Source organism: Pteropus alecto, unplaced genomic scaffold, assembly GCF_000325575.1.
Source record: "Pteropus alecto unplaced genomic scaffold, ASM32557v1 scaffold146, whole genome shotgun sequence".
Lineage (NCBI taxonomy): Eukaryota > Metazoa > Chordata > Mammalia > Chiroptera > Pteropodidae > Pteropus > Pteropus alecto.
Window position 1 is genome coordinate 28,766,411 of NW_006442107.1, and position 23,671 is coordinate 28,790,081.

Sequence of the window (23,671 nt, forward strand, 5' to 3'; positions counted from 1 at the left end):
GAGCATGACAATCTCTTTTCCATCCGGAGGCCTTTTCACACATTTGCACATGCCAGCAATGTACTCTACCTCTAATTTTTCATGTGATTGATTCTTTCTCAACATTTAGATCCCATCTCAAATGCTATTTCCTTAAAGAGGCATTCCTTGACCAATTTGTTTAAACTGGCACACCCCTCCCATTATTTAAAAATTAATTTCTTTTTTCTCTATTCACTATTTCACCAGCATTTTGAAAAGAACCGACTTCAGTATAAGTATGACAACATCTAAACAATAAAGCAACAACATAGAGAGATGCACTTGTAAATGGAAAAACTGTCTTGGAGAAGAATTTGAAGAAAAAAAAAAAATTCCCAAAATGGAAAGCCCCCAAATCTCTGCCTTCAACTGCTTTTTGAAGTAATTAGTTTAATTATTTTAATTCATGAAAAGGTAGCTCCTAAATGAAAACTTCGTTTTTATTGTTAAAATATCCTTTCTTTGTAATACAAATCCCTCCCCAGTAAATGAGATAATTTTAAACATGTGGGGACAAATCTATTTTTAGAAATCGAGATGTTGATCATCAGAGAAATTAATAAGATTCTGATGCCAATAGCGATATTCTAAGATTTCTTTTCTCTTAAAGGATTTCATAAATTGCTTTGCCGGGGTTTCAGTTCTGGCCTGTTGACAATAAACAGCACTCAGTTCTAGCAAGAGCTACACATGGGGAATATCTTCATTACGTCCAGCTATGCTTAAATAAGCCAGAAGTTATCAGTAGAAATAAAATCTTCCTCAGAATAGTCGGAGAATAGTGTTAAATAGTGTCAAAGAGAAGAAGGAAGAGTCTTATTTACTTACAGAGAAATTCCAATGTCAATTTTCCAGTTTCTGATTTTCAGTCTTTCATTTGAGTTTTATGTATAATTTTGAAGTGTTCCAACACAAAACACATGTTATAAAAGAAATAGCATGTTGCATTTGGAATTCCTTATCTAAGCTCACATTTTTCCCTATTGACACATAAAATAAAAAGGAGGAAACAATAAAATTCCAAATAAACACTACATTTTATTTAATCTCATTTTTTTTCTTTTTATATTGCTGTTACTGTCTCCAAAAATTAGGGAAGCAAATTTTAGAGTCTCCTGGGTCAAAAAAAAAAATCAAAACAAATGTTTAAATCAAGTAGTAAATTAAAATAAAATTAAGATTTTATCTCATTTATAAAATTATTATTTCTAACGTCCATCTCAGTGAGAGAACTCAGTGCATTACTTCTACTCAGATGCTGATGAGTTCTTAACCTAGTAAATCTACCAGACAGAGAGTGGGTACTTTATAAATATTTACCATTAATTAAAGAGTAGGGATGGAGATAGATGCAGGGAAGATGAAAAGACAAATTATTCTGGTAAATATAGATAAATACAAGATATATTTTGAGGGCTGCATGGCATTTTTACCATCTAATGACTTTTTAATTCTGTAAGAGTTTATAACAGAAACTGCTTAAGTCAATATCCATTGAGAAAACTCCTAATTTGTAGGAGAGGACATGCTTTTACTCTACACTCTACAGCCTCTCATGAATACAAAAATGGACATTATAGCACTTGTAGTCAATAGCCCAACTAAAACTGAATGCGTAAGCTGGAATTAACATAATGTTTCTAAATCCCAGAATAAAGGCAAATTCCAGGTCACTTTCACTCTAACCCTAGACCACTGGAAAAGTGAGAGAAGCTATCTGAGGGAGACTCAGAATCTATTTTACCCCAGAAATATGCATCCTGCAAAACAGACATCGAGGAGCATTCCTGAGTTTGACTGAGATTTACTAACAGAAATCCCCACTCCATAGGTTTCAGGCAAGAAGAGAGAGTGTGTAATTAGTTGTAAACATGTAAAAGATGCTGAGTTAGTCTCTTCTAAATGATTCTTACCTCTATTACTTGGTAAAAGGAAATACAAATTTAACACTAGATTCTAAATATGAAGAAAAAAAGTAAAGAAAGGAAGAGAGCAAACTGACGAAGCTTCTATATATAAAGTTTATGAAGAAACAAAGATGATGCATCTAAAGGTCCATTATTCTCACTTTGTGAAAGAGGAAGGCCACCAGGAAACCCACCATGGAATTCCATCACCACCCCAAGGGCAGGGATAGAAGTCTGTAGAATAAGACTTCATGATTGAAGATGGAGTTCCTCCAAAACAACAAAATTAAATGATTTTGGGTTATTCTCAGTAGTTATATTCTTCTGTGACTCTGAAGTCCAAAAGATAATAAGAAAATGCTTTTACCAGGAATGAAAGAACGAGGTGGTTTTCCATATAGCAAACTGGATAGACAGTATTATTGGTATTGGGTGTCTCTGAGAGAAAGCTAAACATTTTCCCCTTTCTTGTACTTCTGGCTGGTTCATTTCAGAAGATAGGGACTCATGCTTGGGGCTTGCGGTGGCCAAAAGTGGCCCAATGAGAAGAACAATACGGAAAAATCTCCTACATTTTTCTTGCCTGTAAGTCAGAAGGAGGAGTGTCTCTATACAAGTGAAGAGGGCCAATCTTGCAGATGGCAACATTTCAATTTTTTATTACTGCATAATAGTCCATATATATGTATCATATCTTCTTTATCCATTTGTCTATTGATGGACATCTAGGTTTCTTCCAATCTTGGCTATTACTAGTAATACTGCAATGAATATAGGGATGCATATATATTTTATAATTAGTGTTTTTGATTTCTTTGAATAAATACCCAAAAGTGGAACTGCTGGACCATATGGCAGCTCTATTTTTTTTTTTTTTTAGATGAGGCAACTCTTGGTTGACCTCACAGATTGCAAGGACCTTGTCAGCTCACAATTCCTTATTTTTTTATTTGTTTTACACCTACAGCACCTGGTCTTCCTAGGTGGTCTCCCATTCAAGTACTAACAAGGCCTGACCCTGCTTAGCTTCCAAGATCAGATGGGATCGGGCTTGTTCAGGGTAGCATGGCTGTAGACCCATTTTTAATTTTTTGAGGACTCTCCATTCTGTCTTCCATAGTGGCTGCACTAATTCATGATACCACCAACAGTGCTTGAGGGTTCCCTATTCTCCACATCCTTGCCAGTTATTTGTTGATATATTGATGATAGCCATTTTGACAGGTGTGAGGTGATATCTCATTAATTTGCATTACCCCGATGATCCATAATGTTGAGCACCTTTTCATATGTCTGTTGGCCCTCTGTATATCCTTTTGGGAGAAATGTCTATTCAGGTCCTCTGTCCATTATTAAATTGGATTTTTTTTTTTTTTTGGTGTTAAGTTGCATAAGTTCTTTGTGTATTTTGAATATTAATCCTTTATCAACTGTATCATTTGAGAATATCATCTACAATTCAGTAGGTTGTCTTTTCGTTTTGTTAATGGTTTAAGAAAGACCATTTTAAATTACTAAAGTCTACATTATGTTTTAAAGTTTGATTAGTTCTATGTACTTAGGAACCACACTTATATCAGAGAACTCCTGGAGTCTATGTTCATCTTCTTTGAAAAGTTAACATTTACTTGAAATTATCAATATCCATTTGTATATTGTAAGAAAATATGTTAAAGTCCTCAAATATTTTTCTCAAATATGTTAATTGTCTTGATTACACTTATAGGTATAGCAATAACAAGTATATATATATATACACAACACACATACACACATATATACACATGTATATATATGTGTGTATATATATATATATATATAAAACAGCCATAAATCCTACAGTTTTTAGTGGGGTAAAACTGTCACAAATCTGGAATTATTAGAGCCAAAATTAGTGAATTTCAACCATTATTACATTTTTAGTTAATAAAATTTAGGATATATTAGGATAAAGTGGTAATTTTGTAGCTCAATCTTACCATAATTTAGGAGACAGTACTATTTAAAATTTAATCAGCTAGAGGTAAAGATTTTCTTAATTTGATTTTTTCTAGGACATATTTATCTTCTATGAAGCAGAGTTTATCAGTGAATAAAGCTCTTTTACAGATCATTCATCCATATTACTCTAATTTAGTTTGTGCTTTTAAGATTTAATAACTTCTTAAAGCATAAATTCTAAAAAGAGAATGGAACATATCGCATGATGTTAGTTATGGTGTATGTATTCAAATGTGTGTGTATATATATATATACACACATATACATATATTTGAAATATCAATATAAAGCTAAAATTAACTTAAAGTTAACGAATATTTATAAATTCTTACTATGTGGTCAGAATCATGGGGCATATAAAATCATACTGGGAGACAGGCATACTCATGCGAAGCAAGCAAAGGAAAAAAAAATCACATGTTTATGTATTGTAAACATATTGAATGTTAAAAACAAGACATAAGCCCAAAATGAAGTTGCTTATGTCAAGTTCTATATCACCAAACCAAGACAACTTAATTATAGTTTCGGGCTCCCCCCAAAATAGAATCTTAAACCAGTCAATCAGGAATCACCTGATCAGCACTAGTTAGATAATCTGCCTAATAGACCCCTGCCATCTCTTAAAGGAAAGTGACTTTGCATAACCAACCTGCCTTAACTCCCCAGTATAAATTCCTTATTCCCACTCCCTTCTCCCATAAAAATCTTTAATTTTGTATAGCTCTTCAGAGCTCCTTTCTATCTGTTAGACTGGACGCTGCCCAACTCGTGAACCCTTGAAAAAAGTGAATAAGATCTTTAAAATTCACTTAGTTGATTTTTTTAACAGTAGGCAACATCCAGTATGAATGACTGCACATTTCGATATGTTCTTAAGTTTCTGCACCCCAATTCCAAAGTGTGTGGAGGTTCTTTCCCCACACTAAGCATTTCTCCAACACCAGCTGGCTGTTCTACAATTCAACTCAATTCTGACACCAGCTACCCAATCATAGCTTCAGATTCCACAGGTTAAAGGCTCAATTTAGAAGCCAATCACAAGTTCAGGCTGTCATCTGTGCTTTTGACTCATGGGCTGTAGATTGGAGGTTCCCACAACCCTCTCCTCAGGTTCGATTAAGTTGCTAGAGTGGCTCAGAGAATTCAAACATTTTACTTACTATCTTATCCATATACTACAATGGATATAAGATGAAAAAGACACATAGGGCAAGGTATGGTGAAAGGGCTCAGAGCTTCCATGCTCTCTCTGAGCATACCAGATTCTTCTAGAATCTCTATGTGCTCACCAACCCTTTTAGGTTTTTATGGAGCTTTCATTACATAGGCAAGATTGATTAAACTATTGGCCTTTAGCAATTAATTCAATTTCTAGTCCCTGCCTAGTCCCCTGAGGTCAGAGGGTGGCACTGAAAGTTCCAAGCTCCAACCCTCCAATCACATGGTTGGCTCCACTGGCAACCAGCCTGCCAACCAGCCAGCATCCATTGGTGGTTTCTGAAAGCCACCTCATTAATGTAATGAGATTCCTTAATTGCTCTCATCACTAAGGAAATTCCAAGAGTTTTAGGAGCTCTATAGCAGAAAAGGAATGAAGACCAAATATATGTTTCTTATTATATCACAGTCTCCTCTGCTTTTCTGTAGGAATACAGGAAAAAAGATTTTAATAAAGCAATTTTACTCATTACTAGAAATTACTTTTCACTTTTCAATAATTTTAGAAGTTGAAGTCAAATATAGTAAAAAGGAAACTGCATTTATGTTTCGTGGATATATTAAACTGAAATTGGCGCCTCTCTATCCTGGACAAATTATTTACCAACTCAGAGTCCAGCAGGCATGAAATGTGTATTAACTTAATAGCTATTACAGAAAATGTTTTAAAACTGATGGGAGATGATTATGGGGATGGAAGTTGAAAGCATTATTGTTACCACTAAGAGATAATCATAGAAACCACTTCACAAACACTGGAAATTGGTAAATGGAGAGCAACTGTTATGCCTTTGCTTTCATCTGTGTCACTTAAAATCAATTTTCTACATGTCCATTAGGCCAGAGATAAGTCACTAAATCTCAAAATAGGAAAGAATTTTTAGAGTTTAGTCATCTAAGACAAGCCAGACTATTCCAGGTCAAATATGACCTATTTTAAAGACCTTTAGGGAAGGTAATTTCAAAACATCTTTTTGATAACTCACTTCAATGTCAAATTGTTAAAAAGAAAAGATATAGTTCTATTTTTAAAAACTACTTATCTTTTTTACATTGCAAATAAATTTAATCTTCTAACAACAGGAAATCCTAAAAATAACAAGAGTAACAAATGATAGCTGCCAGTTTTGAAGCATTTAATTGTCTGTATTCACCTTATATTAATTATATCTATCACTCAAACCCTGTAAAAAAAAAAATAAGTATTATTATCCCATTTTACAGGTGATGAAACTGAGGGTCAGTAGTCTATTTGTCCAAGCAGCAAATGAGTAGAGAAACAAAAATGTGAACATAATAACTAATCTAGAATGTCTTGCTTTGTTTTGTTTTTCTCTGTGCTATGATGTTTATGAAAGGTTTTCTCCATCTTTCCTCAGAAATCTTTTGTTGAAGCTATTGAAGGTAGAGCCAGCACTCTGACTTAGCACAATGAATTCCCAAGAACGTGATGCTTAACTTTTTTCTTTCAAATTACAGTTGTAGAGGCAGACTTTATTAAGAGACTCAGGTAGGGAAGGAGATAGAAGAGCCAGCTATTAGGATGGAGGGAAAAAGGGGAAAGAAACTCTCAAGTTGTGTGTAGCTAAATCACCTATTCTGTAAGTGTCCTGTATTTCTCAACACCTGCCTTCTCTCCTTCCATGCATAATTGTGTGTAGGTACAGCCTAATTATTATGCATACTAAATAGCAACTTGATTTGGGCAATCAGCTAGATATGTCAAATCTCAGAATGGCCCTGAGAGCATCATTACCAAACTTTCCTGATTATAGAAAGGCACTGAGTTGCCCACGAATCCAGGATCTGCCCCATAACACAGGCAGCCAAGAATGATGCAGGTGTGGGGTTTAGGACTAGAAGACACCATCAAAGATTTTGGCAGGATGTTAATAGGTGGCCGAACAGGTTGTTTTAGGTAGAGACAAGCTGACCTCGATTATTCTGTAAAAATATTCAAGTTTTGTCCTACGTGTTTCATAAAGGACAATTCTCCTGCTGTTGTTCTGAACAGAAAAAGGACAGGCAGAGCTTTCTAGCCTGCTGCTACAGCATCTGTTAGTGGCGGATGATGGCCAGTAGTGCTTCTGAGAAGGCTGGGCCAGAGAGGCGCGGATCCAGATAAACAAGCAAATCATTAGGTCAGTTCTTCCTGTGTCCATATAATATATACTTTCATGTGGGCTGCTTCATGTTGAACTAGCAGAAGCTATTCGAGGTTAGGGATACTGAAAGACTACCCAGTTGAACTGAATCACGGAGCTCAAACACTGCTTCAGAGAAGTGGCTCTCAATCTTGAGCATGCGTGAGAGCCACCTGGCCGGCTGGTTAATGCACAGATTGCTGGGCCCACTCCCAAAGTTTCTGATTCCTTCAATCTGGGGTGAGGCCTGAAAATTTGCATTTTTTAACAAGTTACAATGTGTCCTGATCCTGCTGGTGAGGGAAAAACATTTTAAGAACTATTGCTGTAGAATTATCAACTCTGGCTTCAAAGTTTGAAAGAGTTCCTTTTCCTTGCACCTCAGTTTACCTCTGCCTCCCAAGGTCTGCCATTTGAAGCCCTGGATGTCCTCTTTTCCAACATCTTTCACAAGCTAACACCCTCTGAGTAGTTAAAAAAGTGGAAAAATTTTCTAATTTACTTTGAAGTCTAGCATAATCGTGATATCTGGAATAATATCAGCGAAAGAAAGATGTTAAAGAACTTTGAATCCTTAAACCTCACCTTTGCATTTTTAAAATTATTATTATTAATTATTATTAAATTTGGGGGAAAAATAATGTACCTTATCTGGGATAGAGCAGAAGAGTTAGCCGCAACTGCTGGTAAAAGATCTAAAACAAAAGTACCAATCACTATAGTAGGCATGATAGTTTCTTTTCCCCTGAGTTTTCCTTGTATAAAACTTAGAAGAATTACACTTACTGATTCATCAGACACAGAATTTACAGTCACATCTCAGGGATATTGTGGATTCGGTTCCAGACCACTGTAATAAAGTGAGCATGGCTATAAAAGTAATCGTAATCTTTTCGCTGGTGGAGGGACTTGCCCTCAATTTGTAAAAAACACAATACCTGTGAAGAGCAATAAGTGAGGCACAATAAAACAAGGTGACCATTACATAGTGATACTTAATCATTAGTGTGTGCAGTAGCACCTGGAGGTCTCATTCAAAAAGGGTAACCCGAAACCACACCGGCAAAAGGTCCAGGAATCTGTATTTTAACAGTTGATGTTAAGCCGTACTGAGGAGCACAGACAGTAAGGGAGAGCAGTATGCCTGGGGTTCCTTGAAAGAAAAGAACCAGAGACTAATACAGTCCAATAGCAGGGTCTATTGATTGAAGCTTTTAGAGAACAGTGAGATTTATTGTCCCATGAAGCAATAGCTGAGGGACAATAATTTCATGTTATCTAGCTGTGGCAACAGATATGAAGTTTACTATTCCTTTAGGACACTAAGATGTATGAGGGTTCATAGTTGAACTCAAAACTATATTATTACAATGTTTTATTAAATCTACTAAATTTGAGGAAATCATTTTTATATTGACTATTTTACATAGGTTAATCAGAAACAGGTATTTTCATTTAAATTTTTAATGTTAAAAACTAAAATAATAATCCCATACATTCACTTAACATAGTCATTTTCAAAATAACAAATAATATTTACTACCTCACTTACTTTTCAAGAAAAGTATGGGAAGCAGTAAGGGCAAGCATGGTTAATTCTATTTTACAAATGACAGGTTCAGATGGACTAAAACATTTCCAAGGTCACATGGCGCATGAACATCAGAATCAGAACTCAAAGCCAAGTTTTCTCACATTAAGACTTTATCGCTATTGTGTATTGCTTTGTTATTATTATTAAAAAGCACCAAATTGGTTAAGTTGCACTGTAAAAAAATTAATCTGTCCAAAACAAATAATAATTCATTTATATTTGCCTAGGGAAGGTTTATCCTTAAATACCCAAAGCCCTGTTGTATGTATGGCTGTCAGGTAGGTCTTTCAAATGTTATAAATTACATTCACTTTTCACTTTCTCCTACTCACACTTTCAATGTAATAATTCTGTTTAAAGCAATTTAAATAATTCTGTTGATAGGCAGACCATAGGCAAAATTCAACAAGCAATATTAGAGAAAGGAAAAAGAAGAAAGTCAAAAGGACTGCTGCATTCCTTAAAGTCTGTAGCCAACAGCAAATTGGATCCAGTATGTTGTTCTCACCACAATTCCCATTAAAATCTCTTTCCCCTTCATTCATTCTCATTGTCATTTATTCTCTTTCTCTCTTTCCCCCTCCTCATACTCTGTCCTGTCCTCAGTCCTTCCTCCCTCCCTTCCTCCCTTTCTCTCTCTATCCTCCCCTCCTCACAAAGTAATTATTTGGAAAGCTTACAGATCAAGCCAGCTTCGATGGAGACTGTGCGGATTTAGAGATGATCTTACCTCCAACACTATTGCATGCTTTGAAATCCTCACCTTAATATCATATTGCAAAAAGTAATGGCTCAGTATATCAGTTATGATAGAGCCCGGCTGTGGCTAATATAAGATTGAAAGGTATCTTACCACTTCTTTTTCTTTTTCTTTTTTTCCTGAATAATATTGCAAACTAAAGGTTTATTTCCTAAATAAACATTGGGTACTCTTAGTCCTGACTTGGAAATGTCAGCAAATTTTTAAGTTGATACATTATAACATACTTTTAAATTATAGTCCTGTTGCTGTTTAAAAGTCTCCAATGCAATAGGTAAGTAGTCAGTCACTAATGGGGATTAAGAGCATAATGTTTACCAGGTTTGTAAACAAAGTTCTTAAGTTCAACCGAAAAAGACACTTCTCCATGATCAACTACAATATACCTGGAACATATAGACTGAATTTTTATAATTCAGAAAATATGACTTAATTTGACCAAGATAATAATTCTAATCATTTATTTCCATGTTTTGAACTCAGTATTATAATGACATTTGTAACAAAATGAATAAAGACCTCAATCAAGATTAGAATCGCGAAAGCCTGTAGGGGGAGCTCTCACGCCCTACATCAGTCTCAAAGCCCTACAGAAAGAACTCTTTATAAGAGCCCGTCTAACTTCCTCTCCCCTCTGTAAAAGAATTTCCTCTCCTATGTTCTAGCAGACTTGCACGTGGCTCGCCATGCTGCATGTTTAAGATCGCAATCTTCTCTCTCCTCCCCCAATAAATCTTTCTTTGGGGAGAGAAATACCTGACTTTTTGTTTAGAGTCAACATGTTTAAGGCTGTCTTATTTTATCTATCTATCTATCTATCTATCTATCTATCTATCTATCTATTTATTTATTTATTTATTTACACGAGGCAACCCCTGGTTTTCCTCACAGATTGCAAGTTTACAATCCCTTATATTTTTTAATTTATTTTTTGTTTTTATTTTTTACATCTACATCACCTGGTCTTTCTAGGTGGTCTCCCATCCAAGTACTAACCAGGCCCGACCCTGCTTAGCTTTCGAGATCAGACAGGATCCGGCTTGTTTGGGGTAGCATGGCCATAGACAATGCTGTCCATATTTTAAAAGAGAATAAAAGCAATGTCTTTGGCTGAAAATTCTCCTTAGGGGAACAATTTTTTAAATGATAGGTAATATTTCACCATGCATACTTTAAAATATAAAAATTCTGATAATAAATTTCCCCCTGATTAAGTCTATATTCCTGCCAATTCTAAATTATGTTTTAAGAAATGTTTCAATTATGCAAATTAGTATTTTGTTACATTTAAAAATGAGGAACCTTGTTCTCATATTCATAACACAAATTTTAAAAAAATTACTGAAAAGGCTGAGATTGTCTCTTGGAATGGAAATAGCCAGCCAGCCCTTCTTCCCTCCTTTCCCTCCCTCCTTCCTTCCTTCCGGTCCACCCTCCTCTCTCTCTCATTTTCTTTTTTCTTTTTTTTTGACAAACTCTAGTTGAGAGTACATGGATTATTTGCAGGATAGGTTTTATATTCCAGGGGCGGGGCGGGGGGCGGCGGGGAGGAGTGTTTGAGGGTGGAATTTGTGTGTATATTAGTTTATACAATATTAAAGAGAACTGAATCTCACTATTATTTTTCTCTCCTAACTCCCTTCTGCATCCTATTTTTCCCACTTGTTGAATCCTGGCTGTTCCTTCCTACACTATCCGGTCATCAACCTTTAAGTGTCCCAAGCCCAGTGAAAACTTCTCTGCAAAATGCTCTTAGAATCAGGGCCTGTAGAGATACCACAGATGGCCAGTGTTGGATGAAAGAGGCTTTATGCCAGACACCAAAGTCAGGACTCTAGAGGGAGAAAGGGGAAAGGTGTGGAGGTGGTCATGAAAATGTTCTTTATACAATAGCTCCTTCTTTCTACAAGCATATGAGTATTTCATTGCATTTTACTTGGAAAAAATAGACGACTCTTAATGATATGCACTAAGAAATATGAGCAAATGAAATCTCATTTAATAGAGTTAGATAACACAAAATTCAGTTCTAGTTTAATTTGAAATACACTTTGATTTTTTTTTCCCTATGAAGCCTCTCTTCCTTCCTAACAATTATTTAAATGAGTTTGCATTTATTAAGCATATGCCCACTGCTCTGGGATACAGTAAGAAAATGTGACAAGTAGGAGCATAAAGTTAGAATAAAACTTATGCAACAAAATGTATATACCTTTCACAGGTAATACTCAAGGTATATAATCTAAGTATAGATACCATGAGTTATACTACATATAATATAACATAGACGAACAGTAATTTACTTTCACATACACTACTGGGAAATAGCTTTTAGGGTTAAAATAAAACTAATAAGTTGGAATGGGCTCTATATTTTCTTATTCTACATAATTTTGTCATATATCTCTTTTCAAATTCTTTCAAAGAAAAAATATCAATATAAACATCAAGTCCTATTAAATCAGAGGATAGAATAATACATGGAAAATGCAGAAGGGAATGGTAAACACAGCAAAGTTACAGAAGACTCAGTAGAAGAATGAAATATATCCCTCCTCTTCCCATGGTTTACAGGGGCCAAATATGTAGGATAGCTACAGTATAACTGAAAAAAAAAAAAAAAAAAAGAATTCTCCCATGCCTTCTGATCATTTTGAAATAAAAAATAAAAACAGAAACAACTATATCCTAGTTATTATCCTAGCAACTATATCCTAGCAAATCACTGAGCTAGAGAAGAACCATCCTGGAGAACAATACTTTCACTGTACAGGAAAAGAACAAAAATATCAGAGATCTAAAGATTAAGTATATTCAGTTACACACAGTTGGAAAAATGTTCACATTCATAAGTGAAGTTTCAGTGGTTGTGCAGTTAGTGGTTGAAAAAGAAAAGTAAATTTCCACTCAATTATTAACTACAACTTGAAACTGGATTTACATCAGGAGCAAGAATGACGCTATAGCAAAGAAGGAGTGTTAATGTCATAGCTGTTGACTGATGTGGTCGAAACCACAGGGCAACATTTTGGTCTCTTTCCCACTGGTGGACAACACATACGATAGATTTAGTAGCACGTCTTAGGTCATTTTCCTTTGACACTTTCTGTGATCCAGACACCACATAGAAACACACCATGAATAAAAAAAGGAAAGAGGGAAAACCCCAAAGTTCCTTAAGTCCCACACTACATCGGGTGTTATTCAAAAAAAAGTAATAGAAATATTTTTCAAGATTCCATTCTCCCTTTCTTTCTCAGAAAATTAATTGCCATCTGAAAATTTAAAAATAACAAGAAAAATAGATGGTGGGAGAAGAACATAATAGCTTCTCATTGTTCTCACAATCCACCTTTCTCACTCTTAAATTTAATACAAAGTGTCTTTCACTGCTTCTCATCTAACTGGCTTCTCTTGTGTGTTTAGAAGACTATCTTAGGATAGAGACTAGATCCAGTGAATTCGCTTACAGCACTAGGGTCAATGGTGTCACCCACCAGGAACCAAAACCAGATTTAAAGAACAGACTGGCCTCAAAGGAATCAGCCAGAGAGTTGAGAAAATAACAACCGCATCCCGAGCTTTTCCATATGAAAAGCACTCTCTAAGACCTAGAGAAAGTAGAAAATTGAATTAAAATATGCTGCCCTCAAGGAGCAGAAACAAGAACAAATACGGTATCAATAAATAGCACATGAATAGGAACAGTGAACAGGCTGCAGAGGTTTAGAGAGAGTATTGGTATGGAGAGAACTTAGACACACAAGTGGGGCTGTAAAATTCAGGAGGCTATGTTGGATAGGATTAGACATCTTGTGACAGTCCCACAGAAGAGATTTAGGGTTCTGGGACATAGTCCCATTTACCACGAAATCTCATGTAATTGTAATAGTGGCTTTTGTGCATGTTATTTAACCTGTGAAACTGTCTATAATGTGGGAGAGGTATTATCATCCTTTATAACTGAGAATAGTGAGGTTAACAGAGGTTCTGTAAATATTTAAGGTCACATTGCCAGAAAGTGGCAGGTATTTCTCACCAGATAGAAAGAGAGGCAGTGGTAAGCAGATGTCCTTTTGCAGCCCTAATCACATTAGAATTAGTGTGGAATATGAATTGGAAGTGGTTGTGGGGCAGGGTGAATTAGATGGAAACAAGAAGGAAAGTTAGAAGAGTGTTGCAAAAGTCCAAGTAAGAGAGGAGTTAGTAGCTGCCCAACAAATAGGCATCAAATGGAGAGATAAGGGAGACAATAGAACTTGAAACAGGAAAAACCTTATAATAACTAGAACTATATAAAATTAGTGGTCTTATGTGAAAATGCAAATGAAGACAATTTAGTCGAGAGCAAGATTAACACATTTCTACAATACAGACTTTGGTGATTTAAAGACATAGCAATTTCTGTGGTCTCTTCCCACCTGAAGTAGATGATTTTATGATCATTTGAATCTTTACTTTTTAACTGTGCTCTCCTGTCACATTAAATTAGTTTTGTGTTAGTTGCTGAACCATGAAATCCATTTACTTTATGTAAGAAGGTAGCTTATCTCATGCAATTCTAGCCAGAAAACAATAACTGTTAAGTTGAATCCCACTTTAGCAATACAAATTTTACCAACCAGAAAAAATAATGGGTAAAACACAATTTAGTTAAAAGGAAAAAAAAGTAACATTTTCAGTATGAAATGAGAAAACTGGGGGTGGGAGGACTTTTCATTCTAAAGAAAATGGAAAAGTCTTCCATTAAACCACCCCAAAGTATTATTTGGCTGCTCAGGTTTTTCCCTTAGAAGAGAAGGAGACGTTATCTTCACACAAGTAAATGAAATAAGTTCTAGATGGATGGAAACTAGATAAGAAAAAGGAGGATTTGAATCTGAACTGTCTGGATTATCTGCACAGAAGATATCCCTTATTGATCCTTGTTCCCTCACAAGTATAACAGCAGTAACATAGTGCTGTTACAGAACAGAGCACTGGGATTAAGCTTGGCTCTGCTTTTCAGTCTTTCTCCAAGCCTGGGCAAACCATTTCCCTCAATCGCGTTTCTGAAAGTGTCCAACAGGAGGTACTCAACAGATATCTGTTGTGTAACTATTGTACACTGCTGTGGGGTATGGAAATGAACATAATATGAATTTTGTCATATATACAGTGAGAGCATACAAACCTGTAATCAGGTTATGGCCTTGAAGTGTTGGAAGTGTTATGATAGCTACTTTGGGGTTAGTAGAGAGAATGATGAGAAAAAGAACAGTCACTTTTACAGAAGGGAGGAAGGGAAGAATCTCAGGAAAGGGTCCAAAAAACCAGTATCTTTGACCTAAGTTTTGATGAAAGGGTTGGTATTTATCAAGTGCCAATCACTAGTAGTTTTAGTGGAGTGTATATTTATATGTGTGAGGGTGGAGTGCTATGCCAGACATAGCAAACACCATGGAAAAGTGCAAAACTTAAATAATAAGCAGTCCACTATGGCTGATGCATCCAGCTCAATGTCTAAATCAGAGGGAAGACCAGGGGTTGGAAAGATCTTTATGAGCCTAATGCCATATCATCAAAAATATTAATTTGTCAAAATTACAATAGGAGTTGAAAAGCAATGGCTAGATATAAACACAGCATATAAGCTATGACATATGGGACATATTGGCATATGAGATAGCAAACGGTTTATAGTTGGTTGTAACTGATAAAAAATGAACAAACAACTTGAAAATGAGTAAAAATGAAATGTCCAATAAAAATATCAAATATATTTAATCTCACTACTAAACAAGGTATAAAAATTAAAGCAAATGGGTATATTATCCATTTATTAGATTGGCAAAGATGATTCATCATTAAGATTGTATCAGCAAAAGTGTAGGAAAATTGTATACTCAACAACAGAGGCAAGGCATTATCAAACAATATTTCTGGAGGTAATTTGACAATATCTAACAAAACTATTTAACCTAATATAGCAATTCCTTCTAGAGTTAAGCTTAATAAACAAATCAAACTAGTATGAAAATATTTATTATATATATTTAACATTATTTACAAGAACCAAAAAATGAAAACAATCCAAATGTCCAAAAGTAAGTTATTTAAATTATGATATATCCACACCATGGAATATAAAAAAAATAACTAAAATTATGATGTAGCATTTGTTTTAATGACAAGGAAAATAACCATAATAAAATATTAGGAGAGAAAAGGCAGTTGCTAACAATGTTCATTAAAAAGGAAACAACGCTGAAAAATGACACCTTTGACTATGGTCAAATTTTTTGTTTCCTTCATTTTGATCTCCATATTCTTGCTTAACAAATAGATTAAAATCTTTAGAAAACTTGAAGTGTAGAAGGCAGTCAACAACAGTACAATATCTATGAATTTGGGCACATTTTTCAATATGTGTACCTCATATTGAAAAATAATAACCTTTTGGTCTTTCTACCTCTATCAAAGAATACGCAAGTGTAGAAAATATAACAACTATAGATTTAATCTCCTTTTGAATGGATCAAGAGGCATAAAATTAACATGTTGAAAGGAAACATATCCTCCAGTTATTTAGGCTAAAGCTTTAAGCAAGTTAAAATTAAAGTGGTAGAAAAAGTCAATAAATGTAGCTATATTTTTAATACTAAAATAGTCAAAACAACCAAATAAAATTAACTTCTATTTTTTAAAGTTTGTGAATTCTAAATTAATTAGCATTCTAATTGAGAATTATCAGAAATACATATACATATATGTACATACACACATAATTAATCACTTTTCCAAAAATTAAAATGAAATATGAAACTATAATGGAACTCTCATACATTATCAATGAAAGTATAAACCAGTTAAAACATTTTGGAAAACTGCATTTGCTAAAGTTAGAATTTCATATATGCTCTGATGTAGCAATTTTGCTTTCGGGTATATAATGCCCCCAAATATATATACATATACATACATCTATATATATGTATATGTTTCAGAAGTTATAATCAAGATTGTTCGTAGCAACAGAACCAATCAATACATTTCTGTATAGTCACACTGAGAATAAACTGTTAACAGCTATACTCAACATCATACATGGATCTTACAATCATGATTAATGAAAGAAATTATAGTGGGTGGGATAGTGTGTCACAGAGAAGCCCCCTTAATCCAAGGCATTCATTTTCCTGGCTGCCAGGAGTGTTGCCTACTGAGTTCCTCTGCCAAAGGGAGCAATCCTCCTCTGATGAATGGTTGATGTGGGCCTAGTACCTTTGTTTCAATGCGAGACATCTCTGAAGGGCTGCCCTTGCTCTAGAGTGCCCTATGGATTTGAGGCCTTTGGCACAACTGCTCTTAGTTCAAATGCTTCCTCTGCCTAACCAGCTTCTCTCATTCCCTTATAGATGTTGTTGCCAAGAGGGATCCCCAATAAACTTTCTTCATGCAAATCTCTGAGTTTCAGAGTGTTTCCTGGTGGACTCAGACAGCTAACAATGAGAATCCATCACCAGCAGAGAACTGATAGCCCCTGAAATGTGATAATGGTGTAATTATTAAAATTTTTGACGGTGCAAGAGAATACACTGAAGAGTACAATATTGTGGCTGTCTGAAAGTTTTGTAGTAGTAATTGTAAGAGCAATAGGATCAGATGGTTCTTGCTGAGGGCACACTAGAGAAAGACAATGAAAAAGTGAGGCCACCAATTTATGGCAAAGTATGAAGATCAGGGGACTGTTTCTGTTCTCCATTTCTGCATAATAAACCATCCCAAACTTAGTGGCTTAAAATAATGACCATTTTATTATCTCTTATGATCTGTGGGTTGACTAGGCTTAGCTGGGCAGCTTTTCTTCTCCCTGTGATGTTGCCTGGAGTCATCTCACGGCCTGGTGTTCTGGAATATAAAATATGGTTCACTCATATGGGCGACATAGGATTCTGGCTCTTGCCTAGGACATCAGCTTAGGATTTCAACTGGAGCACCTCAATTGCCCTTCATGTGACCTTTCCATGTAGCTTATGTTCCTCATAGCACGGTGGCTGGGTTCCAAGAGGAGAAAGAAAAGTTGCCAGTCCTCTAATGGGCTCAGAAGTCCAAGAACATAACCATCACTCTGCCACATTTTATTAGTAACAGCTAGTCCCAAATCCAACCCAGATTCAAGAAGAACAGATATAAGCTTTATATCTTGAAATGACATGTTTATATAGGGAAAATGGTAAGGAGTACAGGATACTCTCATCTTTTAAGACTAACTACATATATTCTTGGTAATATGTAAAGAGACTCTCAGTTCCTGCAGTCAGAGAGCAGAAAAGGCTAATAATGAGTCTCTGGGCTTAAATATAAGGGAAAAATTGACTTCACAGTTAGCCCCAGCAAGTCTGCTGTGCCAAGGTCAGGTCCCTTATTGAGAAGGAGAGGGACCCTGAGACTTGAGATATGGACATTTCAGTCAATACCTTTGCAAATATTTTATCACTGGATTGCCCTGAACCTCCTTAGACTAACCGAGTGGACTACTTCACTCTTCTAGGTCTGGTACCAATCCCTGTATAAAGACATGCCAAGGCCTCTTATCACTATTGGGATAGAGCCTACTTCCCCTCCAGGCTACCAGAAAAAATTACTAAGTCAAGTCATAACATAACATGGCTGGTTAAGTACTGGGTCCACTAAGGGAGCAGTAGGTCCATATAATGAAGGGGCTGTGAGCCCTAACAAATATGCATGGCCAGAGCTGAGGGAATGGGTTCAGGGTGGATCCTGAGTCTTGGATCAAATGGGGAAGAATATAAAGTTTAATAAGGGACAGTTTACTGATATGAGAACAATCACCTACAGTATAGATGTTACTCTCTGAAAATGATCCTAGAAGACAGTGATAACTCACTGCTAAGACAACTCTTGGAAATTTGGAGGAAGCAATGGTCCAAACCATGTCAGACAATAGAAAAAAAGGATCAAAAGGCGCAGAAAGGTGGGCATGGCAGAGTGTATATTCTAGGACATACTAGGGCTAGAAAACCTACCAGGTGACCACACACTGTAGGAGGGCCTGGAGGACACACAATTTACCAAAGTCATAAGAAATGTACTCGTTAGGTAGGTTCGAGCAGCACTGATGTGCCTGGTGGTGCTGTCCGCCTAGGCCAGGGCTGATCATAAGAGACGCTGTCATAGAGCAATGCTTCTGACAGCAACAGTGAGCACAATAGCCAAGAATGGCAGTCAGAAGAGCAAGCAGGGATTGTTGATCCATACAGCGTACTGGAGATGGTTAATAAAACTCAGCATTCTTTGTGAAAAGACAGATAGGCAGCCAACAAGGGTACTGTCCAATTGTATGATCAAAACAAATCAAAGATACATGACTTTGAAGTCAAGAAGAAATGTTTCAATAAACATTTATGACCCCTTTTGTAGTTTTAGGACATGAGCCAGTTTTCAGAGATCAAGCCCATTAACTGGGTTCCCATGAAGAAGGACCCAAAAACCCATGGCAAGTATGTTTGTTAATGATTCCCACAGTCCCTCCCCAAAAGGGGCCTACAGCTATTTACTCAAGTATCCAAAACTAGGGAATGGGGAATATTCAGACATGTCAAGGAATGTTGGATACAAAATTATAGGCAGTAGTGTATGACTTGTGTGGTTTGTCAGAGCCTGGAAGGAGATTGATTGAAAGTTGGGAGACTGGAGGTCTGGGGAAGAGGAACCTGGAAAGACCTATGGTAGTGAGGATGAAGTGTGAAGAGCTTAAAGAGCTTCTCATTTGATATTAGAGCCTATCAGAGAGCAGCCACCACAGGAGAGGTAGGCACAACCAGGCAGACAAATGATTTGGTCAGCTGACATCAGCCAGCTCCCCTTGACTACTTCAGTGGTAGCATAATGGTGTGTGAACAGAGTGGTCATGATAGCAGAGATGGACTCTATGCATAAGCCCAATATCGTCAGTTCCAACTCATTGAGATTGATCTACCTACTGCCCGAGCCACATGTCAAATTTGCCAGCAGCAGAAACTGACACTGATAACCTAGTATGGCATCATCCCTCTGGGAAAACAATCAGACACATGGCAAGCTGAAATACACTGGAAACCTTCCATTCTGAAAGAGGCAATGATTCATCTCAACAGGAATTGATACATATTCCAACTATAAGTTTGTTTTCCCTGCCCTCAGGATCTCAGCTGCCACCACTATCCACAGGCTTACAGAGTATTTAATCCCCCAGCATAGGATGCTATGTAACATTGGACTGGACCAGAGCACTACCTACATTAAATGAGAATATGAAAGTGGACACATAACTATGAAAACCCACCAGTCCTATTACATGTCATACCACCCAAAAGCTGCCAGCCTGACAGAGAATGGGATGGCCTTTTGAATTTCCACCTGAGGTTCCAGCTTGGGTATGATCCTTTTCCAGCATGGGGTACCATATTTCTAGAATGCAATATACAGCCTAAATCATGATGATTATATTGTTTATAAACCAAGGGGCGGATATAAGAATGGCTCATGTATCATTTCTCCCAGTGACCCATTTGGGAAATTTGTGCTTCCCAAGCTCAAAACTCTATGTTCTAAAGGTGTAAAGGTCTGGTTCCCAGAGGGGAAACACTTCCAAAGGGGATGCATCAAGGGGAAAATGAAACTTTAAGCTATGGCTGTCATCCAGTCACTCTGACATTGAGCATCTTGTATCAAGAGACCAGCATGGAAAGAAGTCACAATTCTAGCAGAAATATTTGATTCTGATCATTAGGAGGAAATAAGGCTGATGTTTTATAACAGGGCAGTGAGAACATGTTTAGCACTCAGTTAATTCTCTGGGGCACTTTTGTTATCCTCCTGACAAGTCGTGATAGTACATGGACAAGTGCAGCAGCCTGAGAAGGTCATGGTGTTCAGGAATGCAAATCCTTTAGAAATGACCACCTGGATCACTCTACTTGGTAATCCATCTAGACAAGCAGAAGTACAGAGAGTGAGGGAACCCTGGAATTAGTAGAAGATAAAAGAAATGATGAGTATCAGTTGTAGCCCAGAGAGCAGCTGCTGAAACAAGGGCTTTATTTTACCCCAACTAGGCCCCTCTTGCAAGTTTTCCCAGGAAAACAGACCAACCAAAATCCTGGAGGAGTTTTTCCCCATGAGGCTAAAAGAACCAAGTGAATCTCAGTGGCACAGTGGGTGGACTCTATAGATGCTAAGTCCACCTCCCCAATTCTTCTCTCACTGAAATGGTCAAGACCAAGGCACAAGGACCCAGCCTCCTTGACCAGCTGAGTGACCCAGCCCTAGAGTTCTGTGTGGAATAGGCTGAGATTTTCTGTGCAACTGCATCTCAGTTCAACCTCCTCCTCTGCTGAAACCTTCACAGGTAATGTTGCCAAGAAGACTCCCCAATAAACTTCCTGCATGTCAATCTCCATCTCAGAGTCAGTTTCTAGGAAAGCTAATCTAAGAAGCCAAATACAAAAGAATGTATACATTATAATTACATCTATAAAAAGTTTAACCAGAGGCAGTGGTTTCCTTTGAAGAGATATAATGGCTCAAAGAGAGGATAAGGGTCTCCTGGAGAACTGATAACGTTCTGTTTCTATCTGGGGGCTACTGAAATGGATGTGATCACTAAAAATCATCAAGCTGGAAATTATGTCTATTGCATTCTATTTTTATATTCTATACTTAAAGAAAATTGTTTTTTTTAGAAGTCCGCATCTTATAATCCTTCCTGAGCATTCAGAAATGATTTCACTTTTGAGGTGCCACAAGATTATCAGTATGAATATGAATTGTCATCCTTCATCCTTAGGCTCTGAATTCAACATTCTGTGTTCGATGCCAGACTTAGATACTTACCAACCATGTGAATCTGGCTGGATTTTCTTATTTTTTTTTTTTTAATTTTCTTTTTTTAGGCGAGGCAACCCTTGGTTGACCTCACAGACTGCAAAAATTCTGTCATCTTACAATCCCTTATTTTTTTATTCTTTACACTTACAGCACCTGGGCTTCTTAGGTGGTCTCCCATCCAAGTACTAACCAGGCCCAACCCTGCTTAGCTTCTGAGATCAGACGAGATCAGGCTTGTTCAGGGTAGCATGGCCATAGACTGGTTGGATTTTCAATTCTGTTAACCTTATTTCTCCATTCTTTAATGAGAGTGAAAATAGTACCAAACACAATTGTTATTATTAAATAAGATAATCCAGTTAAAGAACATAAGGTAATGCTAAGATAAAATATAGAAAATACTCAATAACATGTTAATTATCATGGTTCCTTTTCATGAAGAGATAAAAGTAAATTTAAACTATTTCTAGGACATGTTCTGAATTTATAGTTCTTAATCTCCAGAATAAAGAAGATGATGCTCACTTTACAAGATTTTCTGTGATATTATATAAAACAGCACTGTGCTTAGAATTATGAGTCAATTGAAATACATATTTTCCATTCCTCTTCCTGCTTATGGCCAAAGAAATTATAATTACATAATGGCTACTAATATTAGAGGAACAATCTTTAGTCAATGAATAATTTTCAAAGTGATTTTAAATCAAGTACCATATCTCATACTCCCTATAAACCTTGTACCTAGCACAGAGAGTTGTAATAATATATTATCAATTAATGTTTATGATAGATGAGATAAAAATTATATGAAAATGGAATCCATAATTTAGATCACAGCATCATGTTCTAGATAACTTTCCCAATTAGTTTGTCACAATGTGAGTCATGGAATTGACTTTACAAATGCGATAATATGAAAAAGTTTTATAAAATATAAGCTGCAAAAATTAGTGTTTGTAATATTAAAATGTATTTTATTACTTGTATTATAAAATAGGATTCAAAAATAAAAATTTTAAATCAGAAAACTTGAATGTAATTAATCAGGCTACAGATGTACAAAGCTCATTAGATCATAATGCTTTTTAACAATGGATTAATAACTTATTTCTCAGAACAAATATTAATATTTTTACTATAAAATAAACTTGGTGGAATGTTAATGATATGTATAGATTTTGTTCAGGCTCAAATATAACTTCTATTACTAACTTTGGTTCTTGGGCTAAGTTTCTTATCTCTATGAACCTATTTTTTCATCTGTAAAATGGGAGTATCGCCTGCCTAAGAGGGCAACTGTGAAGACTAGAAACAAGGTCAGGAAAGAGCTTAACACACTGAAATACAGTAGGAGTTTAAAAACGCGGGCTATTTATATCATGAGTATTTGCATTATGAAATATATTGGTGAGGGCCCGATAATTGATTTCATTTTAGTTTTGACAGAACTTGTCAGTTCTGTCTCTCTCTCCCTCTCTTCTAATAGCTTTGAGGTTTCACAGTAAAATATAAATCTGCTACCCTATTTATTATGTTTGTGCTGTTCAATAAACACATTACAATATTTCAATTCTGGCACTAGTATCTTGGCAAGCATTCTGGCTAGAATATATTTTGTGCTTCAGGACCTAAATGTGTAGTGACATATTAATACATTATGAAATTCTACAAAGATGCAGTGGCCTTTAAGAAAGAACAAAGCATATGTTCACACTTCATTGCATAATATTGTCTATCCTGTCATCATTTATCAGTTGTTCTGGCAATTGTGTCCTTTGTGGATAACTTAGAACAATTTCAAATTCCATAGATGAGCTATACCAAGGTCAGACTGTCAATAGGCTGCTAATTTGAGTTATGCTACATTAAAAGAAATATCAACATAGGCATATTTTACTAATAACAAATTCTATACTTTGAATTCCTTTCATTTGAGAAAAATAAAAGAATTACATGTAGATATCAACCATTTTCTAGTTCAAAGAAGAATTTTACTATAAGGTATTTATATTACATAAAATATGACCTTTTAAAAACTATTACATGTTTGGGTAATGCCTGAAATAGTAAGAAATCTATGAACTGCCTGCATAAATATAGACCTATATAACTCCACATATCCAAAGGTAACATTCATTACTTAACTTTC

General features: G+C 35.9%; 1 protein-coding gene and 3 pseudogenes across 14 annotated transcripts in view; all 4 read right to left on the reverse strand.

Annotated features, from left to right (window-relative positions):
• The window catches only part of DLGAP1 (DLG associated protein 1), a 798,454-nt gene that overhangs the window by 739,963 nt on the left and 34,820 nt on the right, over positions 1-23,671 (reverse strand). The window lies entirely within an intron of this gene.
• LOC112469507 lies at positions 2,887-3,005 on the reverse strand (annotated as a pseudogene).
• On the reverse strand, positions 10,596-10,714 carry LOC112469455 (annotated as a pseudogene).
• Positions 21,661-21,779, reverse strand: LOC112469501 (annotated as a pseudogene).